Source organism: Ptychodera flava, unplaced genomic scaffold (assembly GCF_041260155.1).
Source record: "Ptychodera flava strain L36383 unplaced genomic scaffold, AS_Pfla_20210202 Scaffold_35__1_contigs__length_1935909_pilon, whole genome shotgun sequence".
Lineage (NCBI taxonomy): Eukaryota > Metazoa > Hemichordata > Enteropneusta > Ptychoderidae > Ptychodera > Ptychodera flava.
The window spans coordinates 906536-923830 of record NW_027248357.1 but is presented as its reverse complement, the minus strand read 5'-3'; the positions used below and the strand labels follow the sequence as shown (position 1 = coordinate 923830).

The following is a 17295-nucleotide window of genomic DNA, read 5'->3' as shown; positions in this document are numbered from 1 at the left end:
ACGTTAGGTCTGCACGGTACAAGATAGGTTTGCACGATTGGCATGATAGATTTTGACCAATGTTGAGAACCTAAAATGACATGCACGTTAGACATTTTAGACACGTGCCGACCTAAGATTTACGGAGCTAACGGTCTAAAATGTCTAACGTGTATGTCATTTTAGGTTGTCCACGAGTCAAAAGCTATCATGCCAATCGTGCAAACTTATCGTGTAACGTGCTGACCACGTTAGGTTAGGTTTGCACGATACACGATAGGTTTGCACGATTGGCATAATAGATTTTGGCTCATGTTGAGAACCTAAAATGACATACACGTTAGACATTTTAGACACGTTAGGTCCGTACACATTAGGTTTCCACGATACATGATAGGTTTGCACGATTGGCATGTTAGATTTTGACTCACACGTTAGACATTGAGTCTAAAATGTCTAACGTGCATGTCATTTTAGGTTCTCAACATGGGTCAAACTCTATCATGCCAATCGTGCAAACCTATCTAGTATTGTGCAGACCTTACGTCTACGGACCTAACGTGTCTAAAATGTCTAACGTGTATGTCATTTTAGGGGCTCAAGATAAGTTGACTCGTACAGTCATGATATACACGTTAGACATTTTAGACACGTTAGGTCCGTAAACGTTAGGTCGGCACGTTACACGATAGGTTTGCACGATTGGCATGATAGATTTTGACCCATGTTGAGAACCTAAAATGACATACACGTTAGACATTTTAGACACGATAGGTTCTTACACGTTAGGTCTGCACGATACACGATAGGTTTGCAACTTTGGCTTTTTTGGTCACGTTAGTTCAGACCTAACATGTCAAACATGCACTACTAAAATGTAAAAATGTCTAAAATGAAAAAATCACGACTTCTGGCCATGGATGCATTCTTTACTATTTTTCATAGTTTTTGGTAGCCGCTAACAGACACTTCGTGTTCGTGTCGGCTACATGGACGATCTACCCAGCGATAGCCTAAATTCGAGTGAACAACCATTTCAAAGTTTTTGGCAAGTGGGGCACAAGACGTCAAAATGGAAGATCACCGTGATGTTTTCAGCAATATAGTTTAACATTAGAAACATAGTGGTAGTGCCAGTGGCCACCCCCGGCAGCCACAACTCTGTAATCTCGCCACTTGCTAGCATTTTTGGGGGTGGTCACGGCACTCTGTGGAATATAGACTTTTGACTAGTACTAGTAGTAATAAAGTTACCCCTACTTGACCCAAACACCGTGGTGCATGCACGTCACGCATGTATTTATTTCTATACGGAGACGGCAATTTAAAACCGCAACCACATCTTTGCTAAACCTGGTTTAAATCCAATTTTCGAACGTTTAACTAGTAGATTAACTGTATACTGTTGTCTCAACAGTTACAATCTGGTTACCAGAGTTCACAGTCAAGATGAAGATGTCGAAACTTGTGTAAAAAAGTCTATCCGGTCGAGACCTGTGTGCTGTCGTCGCGCGATCGCGTTGGACATTCACTTGTTCTTGACTCACGTTGTCTACTTCCTGTCTCGCGCGGCAATTTATGCATGTTCTTTGTGAAAAATGATTGTCAAGTTCATGTCAGCGCCGACATCTGTGCAAACGGGACGTCGGTTGTAGTTTTCCTACCTCAAGATGAAACAAACACATCTAACTCTTGACAACATAAAATGTCTGTTGTATTTTCTTAGCTTTTGCACCGCGCTGCAAACCTGTCGCCCTTTGTTACGACGGGAGAGATTTACTCGCGTTATTTTTTCAAACTTTATTTATATGTGTTCTTGTACCGATTTTAGCTGATAGTTTGCCATTTTAGTAATATTTCAGGAATTTCCCGGTACGATGTGACCCAACACTTTTCCCCAAAAGAAAGTCCTGGCAGTTTTCGTTTTGTTTTGGAGAGAATGTAGGACTGGATTATCGAGCAACGAAAATCGTGGTATGTTGGTCGAGATCAAGCGTCGCAAGCGTCTTGTAAGCGTCTGGAAGTAAATTTTCAGGTCACTTGAACTGGTTTACTTCCTTCCTTCCGCTATATAGCCCCCCCTCCTTGCTCCGATCTACCCTATATCCGTCAGCCAAGCGTACGTGCAGGATCTACCAATGTACGGCCGACTTTAAGTTGGAATAAGTTAAATTCAGTTCGAACTTATTTTAAATTCTCAGTCAGAACAGTAAGTTCATTCAAAAAGGCTTGGCTAGCAAAACATTTGAACGAGATCGTGGGCTACGTCATTGCCGAATAGATGACCGAATATGTTGAATAAAATACGCGTGTCATCTTCCTTGAGTACGGGGACAGTTGATGAAGCCGTGTCGGTGTGAATAATGCATATTGCATGGAAAGTTTTCGTATATTCATCGACCGGTCATCCTTTAACGGCTAGTTTCATGCACATATTTGCACTTCAACGAGTTTTAACATTGAAAACCACTAACCGTGGGCCACAGTTCAGCATGACAACACGTACCTCCTAGCTGTTCAGTGCACTCACAATCACATCGATTGTGAACCTGTCAACTAGCGGCCGAGTGAAAGTACAACCTTACTGAACCTGTATGTACACACCTATTTGATTTACAGGGGACTGTCTACTGATTTTACAATATTTATATTTCATAAATTGAATTTTCATCCACAATGTATCACATCCGAGTCAATGAATGAGCCGGACGGGGCGAGCGTTTGTAGAGCGATAGCGCAGAATGGGAGTGCAGTTTGATAGCGCAGAATGGGAGCGCAGATTGATAGCGCAAATTGAAATGCGCTGACGCAGTTTGGGGCGCAGACTGCCGATTTCAGACCTCTCACATAGCTCAAAGTAAACATTGTTTCTTCCATGGCCAGATGGCAGGAAGTGACTATTTACAACCTTGATACTCTTCAACATTGAAAAACTTATGGACTATATTTGTTGGAGACCAAACCAACTAATATCATCTTCACCTTTGTTTTCTAGTGAATTTTTTACTGCATTTCAACTCCAAATACAGTTTACCTACTAAATCACCACATTATGTACTCTACGTTCCTGTAGGTATAAAATCGGCAAAAATTATAAAGAAATCTCTTCTCAAAATTTATTAATTTTGTTCATATCAACACAATCTTAATAAGTTATTGTACTACTACTCACTGAAACCTTCATGCTAAATTTAAAACCAGCATTGGAAGTGGTTATTATAAAGAAATTTTTACCAACAACAACAAAGACAAGCGACCTAGCGGCCGATATAGCTCCGCTGTGTTTATGTAGTGAATAACTATTTTTGACACATGTTGATGAAGAAGGTGGAAATCTTTGATAGGTCAATGCAATGGCCAGAAAAAAGTGGCTAAAATAAGCTACAACAAGTCATCGTTGATGACACAGTCCCCACTTGTTAATGGTACTTTGATTACAGGTCCTCAGAGAGGACAGAGTCGTCTTCATTAGGTCTGTGATAAAAATACTGCGATACAGATGGCACTCAATGGCCAAGAATGAGTTCCATGGTGATGAAAAAATAACAAGTCATTGACAATGACATAGTCCCCACTCGTTATAGGAATATTAGTCTTGATGGGGCAGGGAAATGTGGTCATTAAGAAGTATCACCGGAGTGTATATGTTGAGATCTATGGGCACATAGGTCTATGTCGTTGTTCCCAATTTGAAACACATGAGGCATGTCTAAGTTATGGTTCTAAATCGGGAAAAAAGATCAGACCTCTAACTGTATTGGCCGGCCAAGAAATACATATGCGCATAATAATGAGGTACAAGATTAAGGTCTAATATCCTATCAGAATTGGAGGGTATAGATATAAAGGACATAGCACTTGTGGTTACGTATTTATCGACATAAACGTATATTTCAGGTCAAAGGTCATCAAGGTCACATGACATTTGGTCAAAAAATTTCTATCCTATAGTTATCCCTATATACCAAAAATCAGACATCCAGCTCTATGGGCTTGCTCAGAATTAGATATACGCATAATTAATGAGGTACAGTATGAAGCATCATAAGGTCTCCAATCATACCATATATGAAGGGTGTACCACTTGTGGTTACTGAGTTATGGACAAATATGTATATTTGAGGTCAAAGGTCACCGAGGTCACGTGACATTTTGTCAAAAAAATTGTATTGCTAAGTTATCCCTATATACCAAAAATCAGACCTCTAGCTCTATTGACTCGCTCAAAATTAGATATGCACATAATTAATGAGGTACAATATGTGGCGTCATAAGCTGTCCCATCATACCATATATGAAGGGTGTAGCACTTGTGGTTACTGAGTTATGGACAAATATGTATATTTGAGGTCAAAGGTCACCGAGGTCACGTGACATTGTCAAAAAAATTGTATTGCTAAGTTATCCCTATATACCAAAAATCAGACCTCTAGCTCTATTGGCTCGCTCAAAATTAGATATGCACATAATTAATGAGGTACAATATGTGGCGTCATAAGCTGTCCCATCATACCATTATGAAGGGCGTAGCACTTGTGGTTACTGAGTTATGGACAAATATGTATATTTGAGGTCAAAGGTCACCGAGGTCACGTGACATTTTGTCAAAAAAATTGTATTGCTAAGTTATCCCTATATACCAAAAATACCGCAATTATACGGTGTCGCTCAAATTTGATCAGAATTGGTACATACCAGTATGGGTACCAAAGATCAACAATAAATGTTGTTTCTATCTGTTCAGTGCAGGAAAATTCTACATTGATGTTATGACAATGATTTCTGCACAGTACAACCAGAAAAACAACAAGAAATATTTAAACCAGAAAAACAAGAATGACAAAAGTAATTAAGGTCTGAAACTTTAGGTATTGGAGGTCAACTTTAGCAACATGCATAGCAGAAAGGCAGCTAGCCCCCTTACTGCCTTAGTTTGACCATAGACGGTCTTCCTCCCCTCTACTGACGGTCTTCCTCCCCTCTACTGTCTATGGTTTGAGCAGGTCTGTTAATATGTAACAGTTCAATGACAATGACAGGAAATGACTCAAGTCAGTGGAGTAAGCCTGTTTCAAGCCTGTTTCAGAATTTCGCTTTTTCTTACCTCATTTGCACATTTTTGACACTGATGTGTTCATTTGAACAAATTCACATCTCAACCCCAATATCTACCTGTACACCAAATACTGAGATGGTAGCTTTGGCAGTATGGGAGCCTTTGTGTGTGACGGACATACATCCGCACATACCAACAAATATACAGACATTTAGACTCATCATGTAAGCTCTTTTTGGTATTTATATATAAAACCAAATATGAGCTAAAAATCAGACCTCTAGCTCTATTGGCTCGCTCAAAATTAGATATGCACATAATTAATGAGGTACAATATGTGGCGTCATAAGCTGTCCCATCATACCATATATGAAGGGTGTAGCACTTGTGGTTACTGAGTTATGGACAAATATATATATTTGAGGTCAAAGGTCACCAAGGTCACATGACATTTTGTCAAAATATCTGAGATATCTGCGTGAACGGATGGACTCACGGATGGACTCACGGACGGACATGACCCAATCTATAAGCCCCCTGGACTTCATCCGTGGGGACTAAAAACTGTGTCACTGCATCCTTTTTGCGATATGAATACGATGAGAAACTAAATTTTTATTTTTCTTGGCCTTATACATGGGAGTCTATGGACTGCCTTATACATGGGAGTCTATGGACTGCCTTATACATGGGAGTCTATGTAGACTGCCTTATACATGGGAGTCTATGGACTGCCTTATACATGGGAGTCTATGGACTGCCTTACACATGGGAGTCTATGGAGACTGCCTTATACATGGGAGTCTATGGATGTGAAAACTAAAAGTCCTCTAACACGGCCAAATTTAATCGCATTGTGAAACAAATTGACGTGCATCTGTATTGGGTAGGGTACTATCCTTGTGCAAAGTTTGAAAGAAATTGACCTGGGCATGTCTGAGATATCTGCGTGAACGGACGGACACACGCACGCACGGACGCACGCACAGACGCACAGACGGACATGACCAAACCTATAAGTCCCCCCGACGGTGTCCGTGGGGACTAATAAAACCAATGTAGGCCACCATCCTAAAGTTCATAAGAATAATTGAAGAGGATGTTGCAAAACATTTGTGCATACAATCCTAACACTTAACAGATTATCACTGGTACCATATTTCATAAAGTTTGATGCAGTACTAGTATTTACAACACTATGAGATCAACATCTGTATCAAGTTTCATCAAATTTGACATTGTATTAATTTGTGGCTATATCACTCTAATTAGGAAAGTTCATTACATATGCAATTACAAATTAATTAAAATGACACTGATAAATGTCTTTTTCAATGTTAAAGCAATGTGAGCTTAACATCTGTATAAAGTTTCATGAAATTTGATGCAGTATTTCTTGACATATCAGCCTACTTACGAAACTTCAATAATTGACATGTTACTGCTACGTGACGTGAAACAAATTGACGAGCATATGTATGAAATAGGTCAATGTCCTTGTACCAACTTTGAATGATACTGGTGGAAATATGTCTGAGTTATGGCTCTGTACATTAGAAAATACCGTCAATGACGCTGTACCTTCTCTAATGTGTGGCCAGGTCAGGTAATTGGTTGTTGGCATGGAGTTGTTGGTAAATAGTTGATGATGTAGGGGCATGAGGTGGGATATGGACCCAAAGAACCCAAAGATGATTAAATACATCAATCAAAAAAATTCTAAGCTACAGTATAAACTGCCTAAAGATAGTTCAATGTGGAAAAAAGTTAAACAATTCAGAAATAAGAATTAACAGTCCAAAATAGTAATGACGCACTTCCTTACTGACCTGAGTGCATGTGAAATACACAACCTGGCATCTGTAAATTAAATATATACCAAGTGATCATTTCCAGTCACTTTTAACTGTTTTTAATGGATTTTCCAAAGAGTCCTGTGGAAATGATGAAAAACGCTTATCTGGTCTTGTGTTTGTATAACCTCATGGCTGATAATTGTCATAGTATTGAAAAAAAATTGAAAGTGAAGAAATTACTGGTTTTAACAGGCATATTTTCCTTGAAATACATGACCGTGTAAAGAATATACGCTAAAAGTGTTTAAGAGTAAATTTCTTTTCAAAAAATAATTTAATTTGTGACCAAAGGATTTTTATTCTTTGAGTTTACAAATTCAAACATTGCAATTTGTGCAATCATCTTGTGCAGTGCAAATTTATAAAATGACTGAAAAACAAAAAAAATTGGCAGAATTACAGTCTTTGTGATGTAAAATTATGGGTTGACATCACGATAACTGTTAATCTGTTTGAAGTACTAATATACTATAATTTAAAAAAGAAAAATTCATGCAGAAACGGTAAAATATATTGTCAGCAATGTAGTGTTAATTTTGACTTTACATCAAAATATGCCTTTGCTGGATACCAAATATATAGGGCGAAATATCAGCCATGTTCAGCAAAATCCACACAACAGCATTGATCCTTTTCTAATTTGATTTGATTTGCTCATGTTATCCTTGTATGACAGTCAGTACAATATGGAACTTGAACACAACACAGTGAATAAGTATGCTGTAAATGAAATGGTGTGGCTGCATCCACATGCAGCAATAGGAGTGCCTTTGTCTCTCACCCCTCATTTCCAACCTGTCCCATCCCTGAAAAAATAGTTTGGTCTTATATTTATAATGTTAATAATTTCTGTATTTGTTAAAATGTGCGCATCTCAAAACTTTTGATCATAAACATTTTCATTGTTTTTTATAGCTGACCAATCAGTTAACCTGTTTATTTTGAATATTTGCGCATTTTTCCTCAGTATTTGACATTTTCTGAATACCTTCTTGTCATTTTCTGAAAGTTTAAATGCTCCATTGTGTGGTCAAGCTTTCCACAAGCATCAAATGTGGTACTTCATATAGGAGGGTCTGCCTCTAGAGGGCGGGCATCATGAACACTCCTGTGTTTGTTGGTTAATTCCTCCACGTAAACTTCTGATTGTACTGTAAACATTGAACATGGCCGACGTCCGATTTTCCTGTCTAAAACTTTCACTCATTTTCGTTCATATGACTCTGAAACTCCAGGAAACGATTGGGAAGAAAGGGTTATCTTGAAATATTGAGGTACTCGCCGATATTTTGCAAAATTAAATGAGAAAAATGCAAGGAAAATGCCGACAGGCTTACACAATGACAGTTTTCAGACTCGGAGGCATATGATCATCTCTGCAGATTATGCAACAGGCCCAGATCACGTGAGGCCATGAGGGGATATCCACGCAACTCAGTACCAAACACTAGCGCTCACAGAGTGAGCAAGCACAAAGTGAGTACCCCTAACGTCAGCTCAGTAGTCTGTAATAGATTGTAGTCAACTAAGAAACCTTGGAGAAAGGCTTAACACTGTGGCTATGCCGCTAAGTCCCTTTTGATTTTTGTCATAGCTCAAAATCGTTCTCTCACACCTCAACCTGAGCCATGAACACCCCCACCAGTTTATGATATGACCCATCACAATGGCATGACGTCAACGGATCTTGACAGACGGAAGTCTTGACAGACGGAAGTTCTTGACAGCAGCATATTGGTTTTCAACTCTAATACCTTCTCTGTCTATAAATAGACACGAGAAGGTAAAAATTGTAACAAAATCACAGCCATGCAGCGATATTTGATCTTACTGTTTAAAAAATCAACACGTATATGTATGACATAAGTCAATGTCCATGTACCAACTTTGAATAAGATCAGTTGAGACTTGCCAGAGTTGTGGCTCTCGACATGAAACAACCATAACAAAATTGCCACCATGTGGCCATATTGGACCATCTCGTGAAACCAATCGACATACATATGTATAAATAAGTAAATGTCCTTGTACCAACTTTGAATGAATTCGCTTGATACATGTCTGAGTTATGGTTCCGGACATGAAAAAATCGGGAAAAAAATGGCCACAAGGCGGCCATATTGGATTGTATCACAAAACAAATCAATGTGCATATGTATGACACAGGTCAATGTCCTTGTACCAAGTTTGAATAAAATCAGTTGAGATATGCCTGAGTTATGGCTCTGTACATGAAAAAATCGTAACAAAATGGCCGCCTGGCGGCCATATTGGATCGTATCACAAAACAAATCGACGTGCATCTGTATTTTATATGAAGTAATCCTTGTACGGCGTTTGAAAGAAATCGCTCCTTGCATCTCTGAGATATCTGCGTGAACGGACACACGCACGCACAGACGCACGCACGCACGCACGCACGCACGCACGGACACGACCAAACCTATAAGTCCCCCCGGACGGTGTCCGTGGGGACTAAAAATACACAATTGAAGATTTCATCATACTTTGAATATATCACATCGGATCATCCCTACGAACATGTCAACCAAAGCTATCTGATGAGTAGTTTTTTTAGAGAATAAAATTTTCTGACCAAAAATGGCAACAATTGCCCCAAAAATAAAAATTGCAGATTTCATCATAATTTCAAAAGATCAAATTTAGTTCATCAACAGAAACATGTTTACCAAATTTCAAAGCTGTTAGACCAGTACTTTTTGAGAAACACATTTTTGACCAAAAATGCAAAAATTGCCCCAAAAATTTAAAATTGCAGATTTCATCATAATTTCAAGAAATATCATTAAGGTCATCTATAGAAACCTGTATACCAAATTTCAAAGCTATCAGATGAGTAGTTGTGGAAATACACATTTTTTGACCAAAAATGGCAAAATTGCCTAAAAAATTCAAAATTGCAGATTTCATCATAATTTCTACAAATATCATTTGGTTCATCTGTAGGAACCTGTATACCAAATTTCAAAGCTATCAGATGAGTAGTTAGCTATCCATGGTATTGACCAATTCCTGTGGTGGCCTTCTACTATCCTTTTAACAGTAATTCAGTTCATTCCTATCTTAGCTTCAATTACTACTTTCAAAATTTATTAGTCCCTATGGACACCGTCCGGGGGGACTAATAGGATTTGTCATGTCCGTGCGTGCGTGCGTGCGTGCGTGCGTGCGTCCGTTCACGCAGATATCTCAGAGATGCCTGGAGCAATTTTGTTCAAACTTGGTACAAGGATTATTACCTATGCCATACATATGCACGTCGATTTGTTTTACGATCCGATCCAATATGGCCGTCTGGCGGCCATTTTGTTTCCTGTATTTGATGTCGATGTGTACGTTCATGCAAATTTCTCAGTGATGCTAGGAGCGATTCCATTCAAATTTGGTACATAGATTACTCTATATGTTATACATATGCACATTGATTTTTGTTTTGATCCAGTCTAAAATGGCTGCCTGGCGGCCATTTTGTTTCCTATATTTGACGACTGTGCGTTCGTTCACGTAAATTTCTCAGCGATGCCAGGCGCGATTGCATTGAAAGTTGGTACATATATTAATCCCTATCACATATATATGCATGCCAATTTTTGTAATGATTTGATCAAAAATGGCTGTGTGACGGCCGTTTTCTTTCCTGTATTTGGTATCCATCCACAGGCTCCCCAGGTATGATCCACAGGCGTTCAGGATGAAATTGATATTAATGCTGTGCCATTCATAGGGACTCATGAATGCAGATATCCGAGATATGCCTGTGCAAATTCTTTTTTGTCCCCATGGACACTGTCCCGGGGGACTTATAGATTTGGTCATGTCTGTGCGTCCATGCGTGAGTGCGTGCGTGTGTGCGTGCGTCCGTCCGTTCACACAGATATCTCAGAGATGCCTGGAATGATTTCATTCAAACTTGGTACAAGGATTACTTCATATGTCATACATATGCACATCGATTTGTTTTGTGATACAATTCAATATGGCCACCGTGCGGCCATTTTGTTATGATTTTTTCATGTACGGAGCCATAACTCAGGCACATCTCAACCGATTTTATTCAAAGTTGGTACAAGGACATTGATCTATATCATACATATGCACGTCAATTTGTTTCACGATATTATCCAATATGGCCGCATGGCGGCCATTTTGTTACAATTTTTTCATGTACGGAGCCATACTTCAGGCATGTCTCAACCGATTTTATTCAAAGTTGGTACAAGGACATTGACCTATGTCATGCATATCCACATTGATTTGCTTTGTCATAGGATCCAATATGGTCTCCGTGCGGCCATTTTGTTTTTAGATTTTTTCATGTACAGAGCCATAACTCAGGCACATCTCAACCGATTATATTCAAAGTTGGTACAAGGATATTGACCTATATCATACATATGCACGTCAATTTGTTTCACGATATGATCCAATATGGCTGCATGGCGGCCATTTTGTTACAATTTTTTCATGTCCTTAGCCATAACTCAGACATGTATCATCGGATTTTATTCAAAGTTGGTACAAGGACATTGACCAATGTCATAAATATGCGTGTCAATTGGTTTCACAATCAAATGCAATATGGCTGCCTTGTGGCCATTTTGTTATGATTTTGTCATCTCCTGAGCCATAATTTGGATATGTATCAACTGATTTTTTTCAAAGTTGGCACAAGGACATTGACCTATCATGTCATAAATATGCATGTCTATTGGTTTCACAGTCCAATGCAATGTAATGGCTGCCTAGTGGTTTTGTTACGTATTTTTCATGTACAGAGCTATAACTCAGACATATTTCCACCAGTATCATTCAAAGTTGGCACAAGGACATTGGCCGATGTCATACATATGCACATCAATTTGTTTAACGGCATGTATTGGCAGTATCATGTCAATTATTGAATTTTCGTAATTAGTCTGATATGTCAAGAAATACTGCATCAAATTTCATGAAACTTGGTAGAGATGTTAAGCTCACATTGCTTTAACAGTGAAAAAGACATTTATCAGTGTCAAGTTAATTAATTTTTAATTGCATATGTAATGAACTTTCCTAATTAGAGTGATATATCCACAAATACTGCGGTAACCCTTTTCCTGCCAAGTCCATATTTCACCATCACGTCAAGATGATTAAAAACAAGTCATCATTGATGACAAAGTCCCCACTTGTTAATGGGTACTTTGATTACATGTCCTCAAAGAGGATAGCGTCCTCTTCATTAATTAGGTCTGTGATAAAAATACTTTGATACAGATGGCGCTCAATGGCCAAGAATGAGTTCCATGGTGATGAAAACATAAAACCAATGTAGGCCACCATCCTAAAGTTCATTAAATGAGTCAACAAGGAATTAATCAACAGGATGTTGCAAAACATTTTTGCATACTATCCTAACACTAACAGATTATCACCGGTACCATATTTCATAAAGTTTGATGCGGTATTTACAACACTATGAGATCAACATCTGTATCAAGTTTCATAAAATTTGACATTGTATTAATTTGTGGATATATCACTCTAATTAGGAAAGTTCATTACATATGCAATTACAAATAAACTAAAATGAAACTGATAAATGTCTTTTTCAATGTTAAAGCAATGTGAGCTTAACATCTGTACAAAGTTTCATGAAATTTGATGTCGTATTTCTTGACATATCAGCCTAATTACGAAAATTCAATACTTGACATGATACTGCTACATGACGTGAAACAAATTGACGAGCATATGTATGAAATAGGTCAATGTCCTTGGTACCAACTTTGAATGATACTGGTCGAAATATGTCTGAGTTATGGCTCTGTACATGAGAAAAATGTAACAAAACCACAGCCATGCTGTGATATTTGATCTTACTGTTTAAAAAATCAACACGTATATGTATGATATAAGTCAATGTCCATGTACCAACTTTGAATAAAATCGCTTGAGACTTGCCAGAGTTATGGCTCTCGACATGAAACAACCATAACAAATTGCCCCCATCTGGCCATATTTGACCACATCGTGAAACCAATTGACGTACATATGTATTACATAAGTCAATGTCCTTGTACCAACTTTGAATTAATTCCCTTGATACATGTCTGAGTAATATGGTTCCGGACATGAAAAAATCTGAAGAAAAATGGCCACACAGCAGCCATATTGGATCGTATCACAAAACAAATCAATGTGCATATGTATGACATAGGTCAATGTCCTTGTACTAAGTTTGAATAAAATCGGTGAATAAAATCGGTTGAGACGTGCCCGAGTTTTGGCTAAGGACATGAAAAAATTGTAACAAAATGGCTGCCATGAAGCCATATTCGATCATATCACATAACAAATTGACATGCATATGTATGACATTAGTCAATCTCCTTGTACCAACTTTGAATAAATTCGCTTGATACATGTCTGAGTTATGGCTCTGTACATGAAAAAATAGCGTCAATGACACTGTAGCTCCCATCCTGGACTATTTAGTGTTTGTTCTCTGGTCAGATATTTGAACATGTGTGAAAGGGATAAAGTGCATGAAGTGAAAATACTTAAATGTAATGTACTGGAGACAGTGAAATATGTTTAATGTATCTATTCAGAATATAAAATGGAAAAAATACAGAATTAGATATATCGAATACTGTGATACAACCATTAACTCAACAAGTCATTTACAATGACATAGTCCCCACTTGTAATAGGAGTATTAGTCTTGATGGGGCAGGAAAATGTGGTCATTAAGAAGTATCACTGGAGTGTATATGTTGAGATCTATGGGCACATAGGTCTATGTCGTTGTTCCCAATTTGAAACACATGAGGCATGTCTAAGTTATGGTTCTAAATCGGGAAAAATGATCAGACCTCTAGCAGTATTGGCCAGCCAAGAAATACATATGCGCATTATAAATGAGGTACAAGATGTGACATCTTAAGTCTAATATCCTATCAAAATTGGAGTATATAGAACTTGTGGTTACTGAAATATGCATATATATGTATAATCAAGGTCAAAGGTCATCGAGGTCACATGACATTTTGAAAAAAAAATTATATTGCTAATTAATCCCTATATGCCAAAAATCAGATCTCTAGCTCTATTCGCTTGCCCAGAATTAGATGTGTACATAATTAATGAGGTAAAGCGTGTGTTGTCATAAGGTCTCCAATCCTACTAAATACAAAGGACATAGCACTTGTGGTTACTTATTTATTGACATAAACATATATTTTAGGTAAAAGGTCATCGAGGTCACATGACATTTGGTCAAAAAATTTCTCTCCTATAGTTATCCCTATATACCAAAAATCAGACATCCAGCTCTATTGGCTTGCTCAGAATAAGATATGTGCATATTATTGAGGTACAGTATGTGGTGTCATTATAAGGTGTCCAATCATACCAAATATGAAGGGTGTAGTTATGGAAAAATATGTATATTTGAGGTCAAAGGTCACCGAGGTCACGTGACATTTTGTCAAAAAAATTGTATTGCTAAGTTATCCCTATATACCAAAAATCAGACCTCCAGCTCTATTGGCTCGCTCAAAATTAGATATGTGCATAATTAATGAGGTACAATATGTGGCGTCATAAGGTGTCCCATCATACCATATATGAAGGGTGGTAGCACTTGTGGTTACTGAGTTATGGATAAATATGTATATTTGAGATCAAAGGTCATCAAGGTCACATGACATTTTGTCAAAATATCCGAGATATCTGCGTGACGGATTTACTCACAGATGGACGAACAGACGGACATGACCCAATCTATAAGCCCACTGGACTTCATCCGTGGGGACTAAAAATTGTGTCACTGCATCCTTTTTGCAATATGAATACGATGAGAAACTAAATTTTTATTTTTCGTGGCCTTATACATGGGAGTCTATGGAGATCTGCCTTATACATGGGAGTCTATGGACATGTAAACTAAAAATATGCAAATTTCACCACGATTTGCCCACATTTGGGAAAGGTCACTCCTATGCACTTCCATACCAAGTTTCAAATCAATCAGACTTGTGGTTTCAGAGAAGAAGATTTTTTGACCAAAAATGGGAGAAAATTACAAAAAAATTCATGAAAAACAGCAAGTCCAAGATACGGACCCAAGATGTGCACAATCATTTCATGTCAGCCCAAAGTACTTACATGCTAATTTTTCATGTAATCTGCTCAGTGGTTATTGAGTTTTTTTCAATTTTGACTGTTTTCACATTTTTTCACTTAATTTGCATATTTTTGGCAATGACAACTTCATTTGAACAAAATCTCATCTACAGCCCATCATCCATGTACACACCAAATATCAAGATGAAATGTACAGCGGTTTTGGAGTTTTTGGAGTGAATGTGCTTGTACCAACTTTGAATAAAATCGGCTGAGATATGCCTGAGTTGTACCGGTAGCTTTGTACATGAAAAAATTGTAACAAAATGGCCACACACGGCAGCCATATTGGATTGCATCACAAAACAAATTGACGTTCATATCTATGACATTGGTCAATGTCCTTGTACCAACTTTGAATAAAATCGTTGAAACATGCCTGATGGCTCTGTACATGAAAAAATCGTAATAAAATGGCCGCCTGGCGGCCATATTGGATCTTATCACAAAACAAATCGACGTGCATATGTATAACATATGAAGTAATCCTTGTACCAAGTTTGAATGAAATCGCTCCAGGCATCTCTGAGATATCTGCGTGAACGGACGGACGGACAGACGCACGGACAGACGCACGCACGCACGGACATGACCAAACCTATAAGTCCCCCCAGACGACTAATAATGAAACACAACATATTCTATATCGTGTATTTAACATAACATTGAACATTTGAAGGCTGTTGGAAACACAAATACTGTAAACTTGATTTTGTTTTACTAAAGACGCTACAACAGACCAAGCCAAGTGGGTGAAAATCATCATGCCTTGGCTCAATACCGCTTTTTACTGACTTGGCTAATGGGGAAGTGATGCTGTCTGGCAGGAAAAGGGTTAAGGCTGATGAAACTTGGTACAGATTTTGATCTCATAGTGTTGTAAATACAAATCAATGACACTTTGTGGTATCATTTATAGATATAAATTAATTGCTAGTTTGCATTTACATAATGGATTTTTTTTATGGTGAATGTCCAAAGCACTGCATCAAACTTTATGAAATATGGTACTGGTGATAATCTGTCAGTGTTAGGATAGGATGTAAAAATCCTGTCGATTAAGTACTAATTGATTCATTTTAATGACCTTTTGTAATTACCGGTAGTATGGCGGCTTACATTGGTTTTTTGTTTTCACCACTATGGAACTCATTTTTGGCCATTAAGCCCCATCTGTATCGCAGTATTTTAATCACAGACCTAATTAATGAAGAGGACTCTTTCCTCTCAGAGGACTTGTAATTAAAGTAAAACTGGGGACTATGTCATTGTCAATGACTTGTTTCATTCAGATTTCCTTAGCTTAGTGTATAATTTTGTAATCTTAATTACTGTCAACTTAGCTTTACTACACTTATTCTAACCTCATTATTCTTACACTACTGTTATACCTTATAACCACAAACTTTTTCAAGAGATGCATATATGATTGTCACTCAACAAACCATTTACAAATATGTCTTTTGCTTTTTTCTCCATATTCATAAATATGTCCCTTTTCTCATAAAAAGGGGCTTAAAATCGCAATGTGAAAAATAGTCTTTCAGCTATATGTTGCACATTGACTTTGTGGTCTGTCAAATTCACAGTGAGTGGGCTTGTTGATAAATGCCGATAATACTAGGCGGTCATTATGTTCAAGCGCCATTGGTGGTAGTTTTTAGTAAAAAAAAATCTTTTTCTCTGAGACTGCTGGGCCGAGTGCTTTGAAAGCTGGTATACATGTTCCTCAGGATGACCTCAGTCAAGTTTATACAAATTGAATTGAAATTTTCATATTTGTAATTTTGGGGCAATTTTCCCAATTTTTGGTCAAAAATTTTTTTATCCAAAAACTACTGATCTGATAGCTTTGATATTTGGTATACAGGTTCCTAAGGTTGATCAAAATCTGATGTATTCAAATTCTGATGAAATCTGCAATTTTGTATTTTTGGGGCAATTTTTCTCATTTTTGGTTAAAAACTTTTTTTCTCAAAAATTACTTGTCTGATTGCTTTTATATTTAGTATACAGGTTCCTAGGGTTTATCTTAATATGATACATTGAAATTAGGTTGAAATCGGCAATTTAGTATTTAGGGGTAATTAGGTAGACATGTTCCTGCAGATGATTTCAATTAAATATGTTCAAATTATGGTTAAATCTTTAATTACCGTATGTATTTTTGCAGCTATTTTTGCCATTTTGATCAGGCCGACCTGAAGTGGGCTA

At 37.6% G+C, this 17295-nt stretch overlaps 1 protein-coding gene across 2 annotated transcripts in view; it reads right to left on the bottom strand.

Annotated features, from left to right (window-relative positions):
* The window catches only part of LOC139127734 (tyrosine-protein phosphatase non-receptor type 12-like), a 321808-nt gene that overhangs the window by 50325 nt on the left and 254188 nt on the right, over window positions 1-17295 (bottom strand). The window lies entirely within an intron of this gene.